Source organism: Scyliorhinus canicula, chromosome 12 (assembly GCF_902713615.1).
Source record: "Scyliorhinus canicula chromosome 12, sScyCan1.1, whole genome shotgun sequence".
Classification (NCBI taxonomy): domain Eukaryota; kingdom Metazoa; phylum Chordata; class Chondrichthyes; order Carcharhiniformes; family Scyliorhinidae; genus Scyliorhinus; species Scyliorhinus canicula.
Genome location: NC_052157.1, coordinates 74,203,792 through 74,222,671, shown reverse-complemented (window position 1 = coordinate 74,222,671; position 18,880 = coordinate 74,203,792). Strand labels below are relative to the sequence as shown.

Here is an 18,880-nt window from a genome sequence, read left to right as displayed (position 1 = left end):
ATCCGCCAGAGCTTCACAGGGCCCTCAGTGAGATCAAATTTGATCCTGAAGCATATGGGGTGTGAGGGCAGCTGCCCAAAAGCTGTCAACAAGGTTGGTTTTAAGGAGCGTCCTGGGTGGAAAGAGACGTGGAGAGGTTTAGGGAGGGAATTCCCTAGCTCGGGTGCAGGCAGCTGGTGGCACGACCATTGATGCAGACATCCAAAAGGGCCAAAAGGGATTTGCACAGAAATCTCACAGATGTTGAGGCTGGCGGAGGTTACAGAGAGAGTGAGGGTTCTTGGTGCTCGAAGCTTACAGAGATGGGGAAGGTTGTCGGCGCTGGAGGAGCTTGCAGAGATTGGAAGGGTTTAGGGGCTGGAGGTGGTCACAGTGATAGGGGAGCATTGTAGGGGTTTGAGGCGGTTACAGAGATAGGGAGGGTTCATAAGATGTAGGAGCAGAATTTGGCCCATGGAGTCTGCTCCACCATTCGATCATGGCTGATCTATTCCTGCCTTAAGTCCATCAAGCTACCAGTTCTCCATAACCCTTCAACCCATTACCAGTTAAAGATCTTTCGAAATCCTTCTTAAATTTGCCCACTGTCCCAGCATCCACCGCACTCTGGGATAGCAAATGCCATAGATTCACAACTCTTTGGGAGAAGTAGTTTCTCCTCAACTTCATTTTAAATTTGCTACCTCTTATCCTAAGGCTATGACCTCTCGGTCTAGAATCCTGCACAAGAGGAAGCATCAGCTCCATGTCTACTTTATCCATACCGTTTATCATCTTGTACACCTCAATTTGATCTCCCTTCACTCTTCTAAACCACAGGGAGTATAGGCCTAAACTGTTCAATCTCTCTTCCTATGACAAACCCCTCTCTGTAATCAACCGAGTGGATCACCTCTGGCCTGTCTCCAATACACTCCATCTATCCTCAAATAAGGGACCAAAACTGCGCACAATACTCCAGGTGTGGTCTCATAGTTGCAGCAACACTTCCTTAACTTTATGCTCAATTCCTTTAAGTATAAATGCCAACATTCCATTCGCTTTCTTTATTTTCTGTACCTGCATACAAGTTTTCTGTGACTCATGAAGTGGCTTGCAAGGGAAATTAGAGATAGTATGAGATTCAAAAAAGAGGCATACAAATTAGCAAGAAAAAGGTAATAGACCTCAAGATTGAGGACAGTTTAAAACTCAGCAAATATGGATGAAGGGATTGATTAAGAAGGGGAAAATGGCGGCATGTGCGCAATGGTTAGCGTTGGGACTGCGGCGCTGAGAACTCGGGTTCAAATCCCTGCCCTGGGTCACTGTCCATGTGGAGTTTGCGTTCTCCCCATTTCTGCGTGGGTTTCACCCCCAGAAGCCAAAGTTGTGCAGGTTAGGTGGATTGACCACGCTAAATTGCCCCTTAATTGGAAAAAAATAATTGGGTACTCTAAATTTTTTTAAAATGTTTTAAAGGGGAAAATACAATATGAAAGTAAGCTAGTGGAGAACATAGAAACTGACTGTAAAAGTTTCTATAGGTATATCAAGAGAAAAAGATTGATAAAAAAGTATGTCGACCCCTTAGAGTGAGAAACGGTGAAATTCCTGACAAATTGTCATAGGGAGTGACAAGGTATTGGTGGGCTTAAAAGTGGACAAATCTCCAGGTCCAGAAATATTGCGTACCAGGCTGCTGAGGGAGGAGATTGCCGGGGCCCTGACCCAAATTTTTAATTATAATATGAAAGCAAATTAGTGCAGATGCTGGAATCTGAAATGAAAGAGCAAAATGCTGGAAAATCGCAGCAAGTCTGGCAGCATCTGTAGGGAGATAAAAGAGCTAACGTTTCGAGTCCAGGTGACCCTTTGTCAAAGCTTTGACAAAAAGTCATCGGACTCGAACCGTTAGCTCTTTTCTCTCCCGATAGATGCTGCCAGACTTGCTGAGATTTTCCAGCATTTTCTCTTCCAAATTTATTATTGCTCTCTGGCCACGGGGGAGATGCCAGCGAACTTGAGAACAGCTAACGTGGTCCCACTTTTTAAGAAAGATTGGAGAGGCAAGCCAGGGAACTACAGACCAGCGAGTCTCATGTCAGTGGTAGGGAAACTACTGGAGAAGGTTCTGAAGGAGAGAATCTATCTCCAATTGGAGAGGCAAGGTTTGATCAGGAATAGTCAGCATAGCTTTGTCAGAGGAGGTCATGCTTAACAAATTTGATTAAATTTTGAGCACGTGACTAAGTGTGTAGATGAGGGTAGTGCAATTAATGCAGTTTACATGGATTTTAGCAAAGCCTTTGACAAGGTCCCACATGGGAGACTTATTAAGAAAGCAAATGCACATGGGATACAGGGAAACTTAATCAGGTGGATTCATAATTGGCTTCGCAGTAGGAGACAGAGGGTGATGATAGACGGCTCCTTGAATGTCTGGAAGCCAGTGTCCAGTGGCGTACCACAGGGATCTGTGCTGGGTCCCCTACTGTTTGTCATTTATATAGATAACAAAGGTGATTATGTGGGGGGATAGGATCAGTAAGTTTGTGGATGACACAAAGATTGGCCGGGTGGTTAACAGTGAGGTTGAGTGTATTGGGTTACTGGAAGATATAGATAGGATGATCATATGGGCAAATAAGTCGCAGATGGAATTTAACCCTGAAAAGTGTGAGGTGATACACTTTGGAAGGAGTAATTAGACAAGGAACTATACCATGAAATGTCTTACACTGGGAAGTTCCGAAGAACAAAGGAGCCTTGGTGTGTTTGCCCATAGATCTCTGAAGGCAGAAGGGCAGGTTGATAGGGTGGTGAAAATGGCATATGGTACACTTGCCTGTAACAATCGTGGTAAGAGATTACAAAAGTGGGGAGATCATGATGGAGTTATATACAACTTTGGTGAGGTCACACTGTAGCACTGTGTGCAGTTCCAGTCGCCACATTATAGGAAGGATATGTTTGAACTGGAGGGGTGCAGAGAAGATTCACCAGAATGTTGCCTGGGATGGAACATTTAAGTTATAAAGAGAGGTTGGATCGTCTCGGATTGTTTTCTCTGGAGCAGAGAAGACCTGAGGGGTGATCTGATTGAGGTGTACAAGATGATGACGGACATGGGCAGGGTGGATAGGGAGCTGTTCGCCTTAGTTGAAGGCTCAGTTTCGAGGGGACACAAGTTCAAGGTGAGGGGCAGGAGGTCTAGGGGGGGATGTGAGGAAAAACGTTTTTACCCAGAGGGTGGTGACGGTCTGGAATGCGCTGCCTGGGCGGGTGGTGGAGGCAGGATGTCTCTCATCCTTTAAAATGTACCTGGATGAGTATTTGGCAAATCATAACACTCAAGGCTATGGGCCAAGTGCTGGCAAGTGGGACTAGGTGGCAGGTCATGGCCTTTCATGCGTTGGTGCAGACTCACTGGGCCAAAGGGCCTCTTCACTAGTATGTGAAGGCCCCCAGATCCTTCTGCAACGGAGCACCCCAAAGTCTCTCTCCATTCAGATAACAAGTTGCCTTCCTATTTGTCTGACCAAAATGCATGACCTCACACGTATCCATGTTAAACTCCATCTGCCACATTTTGGCCCACTCTCCTAACCTATCTATATTAATTTGTAAGATTCTCATTTCCTCATTAACTAACTGTCCCACCTAATTTTGTGTTGTTGGGTCTGAAGGTGGTTACAGAGATTGGGAGAGTTGTAGGGGCTGGATGAGATTACAGAGATGGTGAGGGTTGTCGGGGTTGGGGGAAGTTACAGAGATGGTGAGGGTTAGAACATAGAACATAGAACAGTACAGCACAGAACAGGCCCTTCGGCCCTCGATGTTGTGCCGAGCAATGATCACCCTACTTAAACCCACATAACCCGTATACCCGTAATCCAACAATCCCCCCATTAACCTTACACTACAGGCAATTTAGCATGGCCAATCCACCTAACCCGCACATCTTTGGACTGTGGGAGGAAACCGGAGCACCCGGAGGAAACCCACGCACACACGGGGAGGACGTGCAGACTCCACACAGACAGTGACCCAGCCGGGAATCGAACCTGGGACCCTGGAGCTGTGAAGCATTGATGCAGACCACCATGCTACCGTGAGGTTGTCGGGGTTGTCGGAGGTTACAGAGATGGGGAGTGTTGCAGATGGTTGCAGAGAAAGGGAGGGTTGTAGGAGTGGAGAAGGTAATAGAGATCGGGAGTGTGAGGCATCATGGAATTATATAAAATTAAGAATAATAATAACTGAGGTGTTGCCGGACACTTTGAAAATAGACAGCAATCTATTTAAAGGTGCCTTTCAATTTTTGTCATTTCTGCTTTTTTAGCAGCCGGCCTCTATTTGTTCCGAGGGAAAAGTGCCGCATCTGCTGCCAGACAGGCTCACTCAGTTTGCCAAGAGCTGGGTTCAGCTGAGCAGAACGACTCTCCTTGGGTCACAAGTTCAGAATGGTGTTGAGCCCCTTCTCACCGCTCCAGCATGCTGGTTTAGCAAGGCCTCACCTGCGACTGGTTAGGTTTGGGCCTCACAAAGAATTCAAATCCTTCCACCTCTGAAGCTCTCCTGGGTTAGATTCAGGTGGGGGCTCTGGCACTCGTGAAGAATATATCTACCTGGCAACTCAGCACGGCAGCTGAGGAAGGAGGCTCTGTTGGCTGTGAAAGAGATGGCAGATACGTTCTCTCTCTCTCTCTCTCTCTCTCGCTGGAGACCCTAGTCCTCTATGGTCCAATTAGCTCTGGGCTCCCTGTGTACCTCCATGGTCACCTCCCGCTCTTTTGGTGTCTCACCGAGCTGCGTTGATGGGGAAGGGCTATGGGGCATGTACGTCAGGCGGGCAGTAGATTGGAAAAGTTACGTGAGCGGCAGACTAGAGAGAGACAGCACGACAGACAAGTGAGAGAGAGAACGGGACAGACGAGTGAGAGAGAGAAAGCACGACAGATGAGTGAAAGAGAGAACACGGCAGACGAGTGAGAGAGAGAGAGAGTGCTGCAGACGAGAGAGAGAGAGTGTGCTGCAGACGAGAGAGAGAGAGTGTGCTGCAGACGAGAGAGAGAGTGCTGCAGACGAGAGAGAGAGTGCTGCAGACGAGAGAGAGAGTGCTGCAGACGAGAGAGAGAGTGCTGCAGACGAGAGAGAGAGTGCTGCAGACGAGAGAGAGAGTGCTGCAGACGAGAGAGAGAGTGCTGCAGACGAGAGAGAGAGTGCTGCAGACGAGAGAGAGAGAGTGCTGCAGACGAGAGAGAGAGAGTGCTGCAGACGAGAGAGAGAGAGTGCTGCAGACGAGAGAGAGAGAGTGCTGCAGACGAGAGAGAGAGAGTGCTGCAGACGAGAGAGAGAGAGTGCTGCAGACGAGAGAGAGAGTGCTGCAGACGAGAGAGAGAGAGTGAGTGCTGCAGACGAGAGAGAGAGAGTGCTGCAGACGAGAGAGAGCGAGAGAGTGCTGCAGACGAGAGAGAGAGAGAGAGTGCTGCAGACGAGAGAGAGAGAGAGAGTGTTGCAGACGAGAGAGAGAGAGTGCTGCAGACGAGAGAGAGAGAGTGCTGCAGACGAGAGAGAGAGAGTGCTGCAGACGAGAGAGAGAGAGAGAGTGCTGCAGACGAGAGAGAGAGAGAGTGCTGCAGACGAGAGAGAGAGAGTGCTGCAGACGAGAGAGAGAGAGAGTGCTGCAAACGAGAGAGAGAGAGAGAGAGAGAGTGCTGCAGACGAGAGAGAGAGAGAGCTGCAGACGAGAGAGAGAGTGCTGCAGACGAGAGAGAGTGCTGCAGACGAGAGAGAGAGAGTGCTGCAGACGAGAGAGAGTGCTGCAGACGAGAGAGAGAGAGTGCTGCAGACGAGAGAGAGAGAGTGCTGCAGACGAGAGAGAGAGAGTGCTGCAGACGAGAGAGAGAGAGTGCTGCAGACGAGAGAGAGAGAGTGCTGCAGACGAGAGAGAGAGAGTGCTGCAGACGAGAGAGAGAGAGAGTGCTGCAGACGAGAGAGAGAGAGTGCTGCAGACGAGAGAGAGAGTGCTGCAGACGAGAGAGAGAGTGCTGCAGACGAGAGAGAGAGTGCTGCAGACGAGAGAGAGTGCTGCAGACGAGAGAGAGAGTGCTGCAGACGAGAGAGAGAGTGCTGCAGACGAGAGAGAGAGTGCTGCAGACGAGAGAGAGAGAGTGCTGCAGACGAGAGAGAGAGAGTGCTGCAGACGAGAGAGAGAGAGTGCTGCAGACGAGAGAGAGAGAGTGCTGCAGACGAGAGAGAGAGAGTGCTGCAGACGAGAGAGAGAGAGTGCTGCAGACGAGAGAGAGAGGTGCTGCAGACGAGAGAGAGAGAGTGCTGCAGACGAGAGAGAGGAGTGCTGCAGACGAGAGAGAGAGAGTGCTGCAGACGAGAGAGAGAGAGTGCTGCAGACGAGAGAGAGAGAGTGCTGCAGACGAGAGAGAGAGAGTGCTGCAGACGAGAGAGAGAGAGTGCTGCAGACGAGAGAGAGAGAGTGCTGCAGACGAGTGAGAGAGAGTGCTGCAGACGAGAGAGAGAGAGTGCTGCAGACGAGAGAGAGAGAGTGCTGCAGACGAGAGAGAGAGAGTGCTGCAGACGAGAGAGAGAGAGAGTGCTGCAGACGAGAGAGAGAGAGAGAGAGAGTGCTGCAGACGAGAGAGAGAGAGTGCTGCAGACGAGAGAGAGAGAGAGTGCTGCAGACGAGAGAGAGAGAGAGTGCTGCAGACGAGAGAGAGAGAGAGTGCTGCAAACGAGAGTGAGAGAGAGAGAGTGCTGCAGACGAGAGAGAGAGAGAGCTGCAGACGAGAGAGAGAGAGTGCTGCAGACGAGAGAGAGAGAGAGTGCTGCAGACGAGAGAGAGAGAGTGCTGCAGACGAGAGAGAGAGAGAGAGTGCTGCAGACGAGAGAGAGAGAGAGTGCTGCAGACGAGAGAGAGAGAGTGCTGCAGACGAGAGAGAGAGAGTGCTGCAGACGAGAGAGAGAGAGTGCTGCAGACGAGAGAGAGAGAGTGCTGCAGACGAGAGAGAGAGAGTGCTGCAGACGAGAGAGAGAGAGTGCTGCAGACGAGAGAGAGAGAGTGCTGCAGACGAGAGAGAGAGAGTGCTGCAGACGAGAGAGAGAGAGTGCTGCAGACGAGAGAGAGAGAGTGCTGCAGACGAGAGAGAGAGTGCTGCAGACGAGAGAGAGAGTGCTGCAGACGAGAGAGAGAGAGTGCTGCAGACGAGAGAGAGAGAGAGTGCTGCAGACGAGAGAGAGAGAGTGCTGCAGACGAGAGAGTGTGCTGCAGACGAGAGAGAGAGAGAGTGCTGCAGACGAGAGAGAGAGAGAGTGCTGCAGACGAGAGAGAGAGAGAGAGTGCTGCAGACGAGAGAGAGAGAGAGAGTGCTGCAGACGAGAGAGAGAGAGAGGCAGTGCTGCAGACGAGAGAGAGAGAGTGCTGCAGACGAGAGAGAGTGCTGCAGACGAGAGAGAGAGAGAGTGCTGCAGACGAGAGAGAGAGAGTGCTGCAGACGAGAGAGAGAGAGTGCTGCAGACGAGAGAGAGAGAGAGAGAGAGTGCTGCAGACGAGAGAGAGAGAGAGTGCTGCAGACGAGAGAGAGAGTGCTGCAGACGAGAGAGAGAGTGCTGCAGACGAGAGAGAGAGAGAACGCGGCAGACGAGTGACAGAGAGAGAGTGCTGCAGACGAGAGAGAGAGAGAGTGCTGCAGACGAGAGAGAGAGAGAGTGCTGCAGACGAGAGAGAGAGAGAGAGTGCTGCAGACGAGAGAGAGAGAGAGTGTGCTGCAGACGAGAGAGAGAGAGTGCTGCAGACGAGAGAGAGAGAGAGAGTGCTGCAGATGAGAGAGAGAGAGAGAGAGAGAGAGAGTGCTGCAGACGAGAGAGAGAGTGCTGCAGACGAGAGAGAGAGAGTGCTGCAGACGAGAGAGAGAGAGTGCTGCAGACGAGAGAGAGAGAGTGCTGCAGACGAGAGAGAGAGAGTGCTGCAGACGAGAGAGAGTGCTGCAGACGAGAGAGAGAGAGAACGCGGCAGACGAGTGACAGAGAGAGAGTGCTGCAGACGAGAGAGAGAGAGAGTGCTGCAGACGAGAGAGAGAGAGAGTGCTGCAGACGAGAGAGAGTGCTGCAGACGAGAGAGTGTGCTGCAGACGAGAGAGAGAGAGAGTGCTGTAGACGAGAGAGAGAGTGCTGCAGACGAGAGAGAGAGAGAGAGAGTGTGCTGCAGACGAGAGAGAGAGAGAGAGTGCTGCAGACGAGAGAGAGAGTGCTGCAGACGAGAGAGAGAGTGCTGCAGACGAGAGAGAGAGAGTGCTGCAGACGAGAGAGAGAGTGCTGCAGACGAGAGAGAGAGAGAGTGCTGCAGACGAGAGAGAGAGAGAGAGTGCTGCAGACGAGAGAGAGTGCTGCAGACGAGAGAGAGAGTGCTGCAGACGAGAGAGAGAGAGTGCTGCAGACGAGAGAGAGAGAGTGCTGCAGACGAGAGAGAGAGAGTGCTGCAGACGAGGAGAGAGAGTGCTGCAGACGGAGAGAGAGAGGCTGCAGACGAGGAGAGAGAGGTGCTGCAGCGAGAGAGAGAGAGTGCTGCAGACGAGAGAGAGGAGTGGCTGCAGACGAGAGAGGAGAGTGCTGCAGACGATGACGAGAGAGGAGTGCTGCAGACGAGAGAGAGAGAGTGCTGCAGACGAGGAGAGAGAGAGTGCTGCAGACGAGAGAGAGAGAGTGCTGCAGACGAGAGAGAGAGAGTGCTGCAGACGAGAGAGAGAGTGCTGCAGACGAGAGAGAGAGAGAGAGTGCTGCAGACGAGAGAGAGAGAGAGAGTGCTGCAGACGAGAGAGAGAGAGAGTGCTGCAGACGAGAGAGAGAGTGCTGCAGACGAGAGAGAGAGAGAGTGCTGCAGACGAGAGAGAGAGAGAGTGCTGCAGACGAGAGAGAGAGAGAGTGCTGCAGACGAGAGAGAGAGAGAGAGTGCTGCAGACGAGAGAGAGAGAGAGTGCTGCAGACGAGAGAGAGAGAGAGTGCTGCAGACGAGAGAGAGGAGAGGAGTGCTGCAGACGAGAGAGAGAGAGAGAGTGCTGCAGACGAGAGAGAGAGTGCTGCAGACGAGAGAGAGAGTGCTGCAGACGAGAGAGAGAGTGCTGCAGACGAGAGAGAGAGAGTGCTGCAGACGAGAGAGAGAGTGCTGCAGACGAGAGAGAGAGTGCTGCAGACGAGAGAGAGAGTGCTGCAGACGAGAGAGAGAGTGCTGCAGACGAGAGAGAGAGTGCTGCAGACGAGAGAGAGAGAGAGTGCTGCAGACGAGAGAGAGAGAGAGTGCTGCAGACGAGAGAGAGAGAGTTGCTGCAGACGAGAGAGAGAGTGCTGCAGACGAGAGAGAGAGAGAGTGCTGCAGACGAGAGAGAGAGTGCTGCAGACGAGAGAGAGTGCTGCAGACGAGAGAGAGAGAGTGCTGCAGACGAGAGAGAGAGAGTGCTGCAGACGAGAGAGAGTGCTGCAGACGAGAGAGAGAGAGTGCTGCAGACGAGAGAGAGAGAGTGCTGCAGACGAGAGAGAGAGTGCTGCAGACGAGAGAGAGAGAGAGTGCTGCAGACGAGAGAGAGAGTGCGCTGCAGACGAGAGAGAGAGAGAGTGCGCTGCAGACGAGAGAGAGAGAGAGTGCGCTGCAGACGAGAGAGAGTGAGGGCGCGTGGCAGAGGCGAGCGAGAGCAGGTGAGGGCAGCAGAGGAGTGTGGGTGAGGGCACCAGAGGAGTGGGAAAGATTGGGAGCGCAGAGCGTGCCAGACAACACCTGAACAGGTGCCGGAATGAGGCGACTTTTGGATTTTCATGTAACTTCATTGCAGTGTTAATGTGCAATAATAGAGGCAGAGTGCAGGGGAGAGCAAAGTTCAAGTTGACGGGGGCGATGGAGTTTGTATGTTAAAGATATCGGGGAGGTGGGGTTAGTGTGGGCAAATGACATGGATAAGAAAGTCAAACACGATTTTGCTGAGTAGAGCTCAAGGGGCCGAATGGCCTCATGTCTGGAATGTTTGGAGAGCTCTCGTACACGTGAAGCCCTGCAGGATCAGACTGGCCTGGGAATTTATTCTCTTTCCACCCCCTCCCCAGCCCCAGGCTGTGACCAGAGTTCTACAGCTGCTGTTTGAATGTTTTGGCCTGTTAGATCTGTACACAAATACAGCAATAATAGGCTCAGTTTGGGGGGGGGGGGTGGGGAGCAGAGCCAGCGGAGGGCGGAGTGTTGTCTGAAAACACTGCCTGTAAAGACTGTACCAACACGCTTGGGGGTGGGTGTTGCAGTCCTGCTGTCGGGGCAGGGGGGAGTCAGTGCAGGGGAAGGGGAAGACAGGGTTCGGCTGTTTGGTGGGTGTTTTGGGGAGAGAGCAAATATCCGAGCAGAATGTGCAGCATGCGGCCGGCGTGTTGGTGCTGGGGGACAGAGATGAATTTGAGTGAAGGCGGCTTGTAGTTGCTGTCACGGCTTCCGCCCGCCCCTCTCCACTCCAGACACCCATGCCGGAATCTCTGCATCAGCCTCTTACTTCCTGCACCCCAGGGCTCGGGGTGCCTTATTCATCCCGTTAATCACATTTGCGTTTTAATGTCTGAAGTTTCATTGCGTTTTGGTCAAGGCAGTCTCCCTTTCAGGGGCTGTCCCTTTAATTTGTCCCTCAGTTAAATTGATTTCGATCTTTGTGTTAAACAAAATAGTCGGAATGCACAGGAACTTTGAAAGGTAGGAGCGGGGAAGTGGGAAGGGTGGAAAAGAAAACCATCTGAGAGCATTTGCCCAGGCTGGGTCGGGCTGCGGGGGAGGGGGGGGGGGGGGGGGGTTATTGATCTAGGGTGTTGGGGGGGGGGGGGGGTTATTGATCCAGGGTGTGGGGGGGGGGGGATTGATCCAGGGTGTGGGGGGTGGGGGGGGTGGATCCAGGGTGTGTGGGGGGGGGGGGGGTATTGATCCAGGGTGTGGGGGGGGTATTGATCCAGGGTATGGGGGGGTATTGATCCGGGGTGGGGGGGGAGTATTGATCCAGGGTGTGGGGGGGGGTATTGATCCAGGGGGTGGGGGGGGGGGAGTATTGATCCAGGGTGTGGGGGGGGGGGGTATTGATCCCATGTGTTGGGGGGGGGGGGGTTATTGATCCAGGGTGTGTGGGGTGGGTATTGATCCAGGGTGTGTGTGGGGGTGGGTATTGATCCAGGTTGAGTTGGGGGGCAGGGGGTATTGATCCAGGGTGTGGGGGGAGGTGGGTATTGATCCAGGGTGTGGGGGGAGGTGGGTATTGATCCAGGGTGAGTTGGGGGGTATTGATCCAGGATATGGGGGGGGGGGGGGTTTATTGATCCAGGGTGTTGGGGGGGGTGGGTTTATTGATCCTGGATGGTTGGGGGTGGGTTTATTGATCCAGGGTGGTGGGGGGGGGGGGGGGGTAGGTTTATTGATCCAGGGTGCTGACTGGGTTATTATCCAGTGTGATGGGGGGGGGGGGGGGGAGGGGGGGGAAGAGTGGGTGGGGAGTGCTGCAGGCGAGAGAGTGCTTTACTGGGAAGTGGGTCTCGGTGTCAGCATCCAGTACCTGAGAGCAGCGCCCTGTGGCCTCCTCCCCACCGAGGCAGGTCTGGAATTTACAGTGAGCTCTGCAAGGCTCCTAAACAGACAGCAGCGCAGAAGGCAGAGTGCTGGTTCTGGGGGCAGCCGAAACCAATTTGACCAGGCTGGGTGGTGAGGTTCTATGCAGCCCCCTCCAAGCAGGTACAGCAGCTCAAAGGAAACTTAAACAACATCAAAACAAACAGTGATTAAGCAGACGGCAACAAGCCAGCCGGGTGGGGGGGGGGGGGGGGGGGGGGTGTTGAGCCAATTTGCTTATCGGAATGAGGGAGGAAACCTCGCCACGAATTGGTACAGAGCAAGATCCCACCTCCAGCTAGCGCCATGGATAACCTGATGTTACTTGAGGACAAAATGCGGGCCCAGGAATTTGTAATATGTGAAAAATGGCCTGCAGCGTTTTGGATTCAGTCGGCAGCAGGCTGCTTTTTTTCTTTCTTTAGGGGAGTGGGAATGGGAATAAAACAAATGGCCAACTACCTTGCGAGGCCGAGAGGATTTGACTTATTTGTTGGGCCCCTCTTAGTTGGTGACTATTGTTATTCTGCCTGCAATGATCGGTGGTGTCACGCTAAGTTTGTCTTGGTATATTCGGTCATCCCTTGCTTTGTGATCATTCTCCTTCACGCCGTGACTTTTGGTTGGCAGTTCGATTATGGGGGGCATCGCGGCTGATTCTACCCTTTCTCGAATGGGTGATTGATGTCAGGATTGAGGCACCCTGACTGATTTTTCTTCCCCTTCCACGTTTCCCTCTTACACCGATGGAGAATAATTTGAATTATGCCAGGTACTGCCCAGTTAACCTAAGCACCGAGTGTCAAGCCCAGAGGCCTTGGGTGTCCTGTATGGCTTAGCATCTTTTGCTGTCTCACCCCACACGGTGCTGGGATGTGGGCCTGTGTCTGTGCTTCCCCCACACGGTGATGGGACATGGGTCTGTGTCTGAACTCGTGTTCAGATCTTCAAAACATATCAAATAGAGCAGTTGAACCAACACTGATGACTTTTGGGGTCCCCCACTGTCAACCCCTTTATTCAGAAGACACAATTCATTGGTCCCCTCTACATTTGCCCCTTAGCCCATGTCTTATCCACACTTTCATTGTCTCCTTAATCCCATCAATTTTGATTATAACCTACATTTCTGTAGCACCTTTCATAGCCGCAGAATTTCCCAAAGCACTTTGTAGCCAATGAGCTTCTGAATTGTGCTCAAACACGTTAGAAACAGCAAAATATCACAGCCAGCAGTGTGATAATGACCCAATTCTATCTCCATGATGATGGGCTGAGGGATAAACACTGGCTAGATTTGAAATCGTGGCCAGGCGTTCTATTCCACCCACCTGAGAGGAGAGGCAAGACCTTGGTTTAAAGTCTCTGACAGTACAGAACATCCTCAATACTGACCCTCTGACAGTGCCGTGCTCCATCAGTACTGACCCTGTTGACAGTGCAGTGCTCCCTCAGTACTGACCCTCCAACAGTGCAGCAGTACCGCAGTACTGACCCTCTGACAATGCGGAGCTCCCTCAGTACTGACCCTCTGACGATGCTGTGCTCCCTCAGTACTGACCCTCTGACAATGCGGTGCTCCCTCAGTACTGACTCACTGACAGTGCAGCACTCCCTCAGTACTGACTCTCTGGCAATGCAGCTCTCCCTCAGTACTGACTCTCTGGCAATGCAGCTCTCCCTCAGTACTGATCCCCTCTGACAGTGCAGCACCAGCACTCCCTCAGTACTGACCCTCTGACAATGCAGCTCTCCCTCAGTACTGACCCTCTGACAGTGCAGCACTCCCTCAGTACTGACTCTCTGACAATGCAGCTCTCCCTCGATACTGACCCTCTGACAGTGCAGCACTCCCTCAGTACTGACTCTCTGACAATGCGGTGCCCCCTCAGTACATTGTGATTTATGAGCCTGTGAGCAGTGTCACAGTGAGTTGGTAATTCCACAATTTTCAGTCTGTCACCATTCACTGTTCATTTGCTACTTGGTCCTGTCTTCTGTGAATGAACCAGCGTGTACTGTGGCTGGAGCAGGCAGGCTGGTTGGGGGAGGGCTTTGCAGCAGGGGGCAGCCAGGTAAGGATAAGCAAGTCAGCAGTAAGCTTGCAAGCCCGATTATGTGGGCATCGTAGGGTTGGTAAGATCTCTGTGCCAGCTCTAGGCACCTCTCCTGACATAGCCAGTGAAAGCAGGCCTCGTGAGTTTAAATGTGCCAGCTGAGCCCATGCCTCTCTCAGCCCCTGCAGGATAATCCAGTCCTGTGTCTTAGTGTGCAAACCCAGGCCCCCGGGCATCTAATCACAAGGCGTCCCTTAATTGCCTTCATTGTGCATCGTGAGCAAATCTGGAAAGGCGCAGGCTCCCATCGTCCCCGCCGTTCTGAGTGTCGCTGATCTTTGCCGGGCCAGCAGTAATGGCTGTCCTCGATGGATTCTCTTTGAAGGATCTTCAGTACCTTTCCTGAATTCTGTGACATGGTGGGGTTACATCTTTGTTGAAACATCCACTGGCATTTGAATAAAGCTGGAGACAGCAGGGCTGTTGGAATGAGCAGGTCTGAGGGTCTTCCAAGCCTTTTCTGACTGTCCTTGCATGATGACTGCAGTGGCTTTTGTCTTCCACAGGCCACTGATGATCCATGCCCCAGCTAAGCAGACCTATAACCTTCCAAGATTGCCGCACTTCTCCACTTTCTGGCCTCCCGAGCCAATTCCTCGGCACTTGGTGACCGTGCCTTCAGCTGCCTGGGCCTGAGCTCTGTTAATTTCCTCCCTAAACTCCGTCTGTCTCTATCCACCTCAGACGCTCCTTCAAACCAACCTCTTGAACTAAGCGTTTGGTCACCTGTCCTTGTATCTGCTTGCGTGACTCTGCATCGAATGTTGTTCCTGTCAAGGACCTTGAGATGTTTTACGATGGGAAAGCAGTTCTGTAAATACAGGTTGTTGTCACACAACCAGTACATGTGCATGAGGATATAGGCCTTGAAACGATTTCCCTGCCTGTTACCATTTTTGGAATCGTCTCGCTCTGTCAACCTCTTGGACTTTTCACTCACGTTCTGTGGATTTGAAAGGCTCTTCGCCCGTGGTCCATTTGTTTCCAGTCAGGTGTCAGAGGCCCATAGTTGAAAGCAGGCAAGCAAGGACCCAAGTTTCTTTTCCTTTTTTTTCTAATAAATTTAAGAGTACCCAGTTCTCCTGTTTTGTTCCCAATTAAGGGGTAATTTAGCGTGGCGAATACACAACCTACCCTGCACATCTTTGCCAGCTGGGGGTGAGATCCATGCTGACGCTGGGATAATGTGCAAACTTCACATGGACAGTGACCCTCGGCTGGGATTGAACCTGGGTCCTTGGTGGCGGGAGGCAGCACTGCTAACCACTGTGCCACTGTGCCGCCCTTCCAAGGACCCACGATTAAAATAAGGTTAGGCAGGTTAGTGGCAAGAAAGAGGAAATTAAGGTATATTGGAATAAGGCGTGCACAGACCTATGTGTGTGGTGTGCGCTCGCGAGCAAACAGGCGTCAGTGCATGCGCACATATGTGCATCTGTGCATGCGCCTGTGGGTATATGCATGCACGTACGTGCATCTGGGTATATGCGTCTGTGGGTGTGTGCACGCTTGGCGTACATGCGTCTGTGGGTGTGCGCACGTCTGGCATATGTGCATGGGCCTTTATGTGTGCGAACGCTCAAAGGTGTATCACTGTGTGTGCATGCTCATGGAAGGTCTGTCACTGTTGCATGTGTGGATGTTCCTCTATGTGGGTGCAGATGTGCATCTGTGAGCATGCGCTCAAAGTTGCATCACTGTGCGCACGCATGAAATTGCATCAGTGTGTGTGCATGCGTGCAGCGAAGATGCGTCCGTGGACATGCATGCATGCAAATGTGTATCTGTGTGCACATGTGGACGTGCGTCCGTATGCGCACGTGTGCAGACGTGCATCTGTATGAGCATGTGGGTACGTCTATGTGTGTGTCTCTGTGCATGCGTGCGCACTTGCATGCGTTTGTGCACACGTGCGAGGACGTGCGTCTGGGTACGTGTGCGCGTGGATGTGGGACTGTACGTGTGTCCGTGTGCGCATGCGTGGATGTGGATCTGTGGGGACGTGCGTCAATGGGCACTCGCATGGGGATGTGAGAAGGTGTGTCTAAGTGTTTGCGTGTGAAATTGAATCTGTGGCGTGTTCAATGGTCGGTGCAGGCTTTTAAAAAAATGTAAAAGTCTTTTCTTAATTAAGGGGAAATTTAGCATGGCCAATCCCCCTACTTTGCACAACTGTGGGTTGTGGATTTGAGATCCATGCAGTCATGGGGAGAATTGTGCACACAGACAGTAACCCGGGATCCAACCACGGTCCTCGACATCGTGAGGCAGCAGTGTTAACCACTGCACCACATGCCACCCGGGGTCGGTGCAGACTTGATGGACAGAAGGCCTCCTTTTCGACTATAGGGAATCAATGATCTTGGTATATTTGTCACAAATTACTGCACTTTCGCCCATCAAAGGGGCCCCTCTTGTGTTCAAATATAGAGTAGGCGAGTCGCATATTACCGTGGAGGGCAGGCTGCACACAGGCAGGGTGGGCCGAATGACCCGGTGTCTGTGCTGTAATTCCGAAGCACCCTGTGTCCGGCTCAATCAATGGAGCAGTGCAGGGGGAATTCCCACCTACCTTCACACATCCCCGCACCCCATCAAATAATTTGTGAAATCTTGCTGTGCGTGGATGGGTTTGCCATGTTTTCTGCCCCACGGTGCAAGGGTGTGCGCTGCAGTTCACTTGCTGAGCAAGAGGGAATGGGCCGATAAGGCTGTGAGGCGTTCGATGCTCTGAAATCCACTTGATGTTGTCAGTTTGGGGCTCAGTAAACCACCTGCCAAGTGTGGGATAATTATACAGGAGGTGGCAAAGAGAGAAGTATGTTGTTGGACAGTCAGCGGAACACAGCAGTTAGGAGCAGGACGCGGCCAGTCAGCCCTTCAAGCCTGCTCCGCCATTCAGAAAGATCATGGCTGAACTGATTGACCTGAACTGCACTTTCCCATCTGTTCTAGACCCCTCGTTCTAGACCCCCTCGTCCCCAACCCAAGTGGGGAACATCCCACTTCACAGCCATCCTGTTGTATTTCATTTTGTCTGGTGCAGACAAGTAGGGCCTTCGGTCCTCCCACATTTTTCTAAATTTTCTAAATATGCAAAGGGACAACATGTGTGTGGGGGGAGGGGGGGGGGGGGGGGAGAGGGTGGCTGGCAGTCAATGATTTACTCTTTGGGAGTGCCAGCCGGGACACGTTGGGCCGAATGGTCACCTCTCTGCTGTAATGATCCGACAATTCCAACTATTTCCACATCTGAGTGCCAGTAACTTAGAACATAGAACATAGAACAGTACAGCACAGAACAGGCCCTTCGGCCCTCGATGTTGTGCCGAGCAATGATCACCCTACTCAAACCCACGTATCCACCCTATACCCATAACCCAACAACCCCCCCTTAACCTTACTTTTAAGGACACTAAGGGCAATTTAGCATGGCCAATCCACCTAACCCGCACATCTTTGGACTGTGGGAGGAAACCGGAGCACCCGGAGGAAACCCACGCACACACAGGGAGGACGTGCAGACTCCGCACAGACAGTGACCCAGCCGGGAATTGAACCTGGGACCCTGGAGCTGTGAAGCATTTATGCTAACCACCATGCTACCGTGCTGCCCACTGAGGAACTGATGGGGAAACTAGTGGAGGTGTATGAACCGGGAATGGGGTTAAGGTTGTTTCAGTGAGAGGCATCACAGGGGGTAATGGGCCGAATGGTCAGTACTGCGACTAAGCATAGGAATTCCTGCTGCAGGGAGAGGGGTGGGGTATGGACGATGGACTGACTAGCTGTCTCTAGATTGTACAAACTGCTATCCCACTGCGTGAATGGGCAAACGTGGTTCGGTTCCACACCGTTTCCAAACTGCCTTACTGTTGAATTTGCCCGCTAATGCTCCTCCTGTACAGTGTGCTTGGACTTTGCCCTGTTAAAAAAAGCACTTTATAAATGCAGGCTGTTGTGGTTATGTATCCCCAGTTCACGCAAAACCAGTTGGTCTGACAGGACAGAAATGGTTGTGGGGTGAAGTGGGGCAAGAGTGTGAGTGAGAACCAGCCTGGATTCCTGCTCTGATCCCGGCCTCTGCTTTGTGCAACCAAGCCAGCGCTCCGGATAATACGGGCACATCTACAATGCACATTGCTGTCGAATATCATAGAATTGATGATTATCATAGAATTTACAGTGCAGAAGGAGGCCACTCGGCCCATCGAGTCTGCACCGGCTCTTGGAAAGAGCACCCTACCTGAGGTTAACACCTCCACCCTATCCTCATAACCCAGTAACCCCACCCAACGCTAAGGGCAATTTTGGACACGAAGGGCAATTTATCATGGCCAATCCATCTAACCTGCACATTTTTGGACTGTGGGAGGAAACCGGAGCACCCGGAGGAAACCCACGCACACACTGGGAGGATGTGCAGACTCCGCACAGACAGTGACCCAAGCTGGAATTGAACCTGGGACCCTGGAGCTGTGAAGCAATTCTGCTATCCACAATGCTCTTGGGCAGCACGGTAGCACTGTGGATAGCACAATCGCTTCACAGCTCCAGGGTCCCAGGTTCGATTCCGGCTTGGGTCACTCTCTGTGCGGAGTCTGCAGATCCTCCCCGTGTGTGCGTGGGTTTCCTCCGGGTGCTCCGGTTTCCTCCCACAGTCCAAAGATGTGCAGGTTAGATTGATTGGACATGATAAATTGCCCTTAGTGTCCAAAATTGCCCTTAGTGTTGGGTGGGGTTACTGGGTTATGGGGATAGGGTGGAGGTGTTAACCTTGGGTAGGGTGCTCTTTCCAGGAGCCGGTGCAGACTTGATGGGCCGAATGGCCTCCTTCTGCGCTGTAAATTCTATGAAATGCTACCGTGCTGCCCCCAATAACCTTCCAACTGATTTTTAAACTTTTGACCGGCACGGTGGCACAGTGGTTAGCACTGCTGCCCCACAGCACCAGGGACCCAAGTTCAATTCTGGCCTTGGGTGTCTGTGGAGTTTGCACATTCTCCTGTGTCTGCATGGGTTTCCTCCCAAAGTCCAAGGATGGGCAGATTAGGTGGGGTTACAGAGATAGGGTGGGGAGTGGGCCTCAGTAGGATGCTCTTTCAGAAATCAGTGCAGAATCGATGGGCTGAATGGCCTTCTGCGCTGTGTA

The 18,880-nt window shown here is 52.2% G+C and overlaps 1 protein-coding gene across 3 annotated transcripts in view; it reads left to right on the top strand.

The window, feature by feature from the left end:
* The window catches only part of LOC119975074 (rho guanine nucleotide exchange factor 1-like), a 97,897-nt gene that overhangs the window by 29,899 nt on the left and 49,118 nt on the right, over positions 1-18,880 (top strand). Inside the window, exon 1 of one of the 3 annotated variants that reach the window (XM_038814578.1) lies at positions 10,463-10,714. The exons of the other annotated variants lie outside the window; for them this stretch is intronic. The gene's annotated coding sequence lies outside the window, so the exon portion shown is untranslated. Of the gene's footprint in view, positions 1-10,462; positions 10,715-18,880 lie in introns of those variants that run through there. 3 annotated transcript variants of the gene reach the window in all.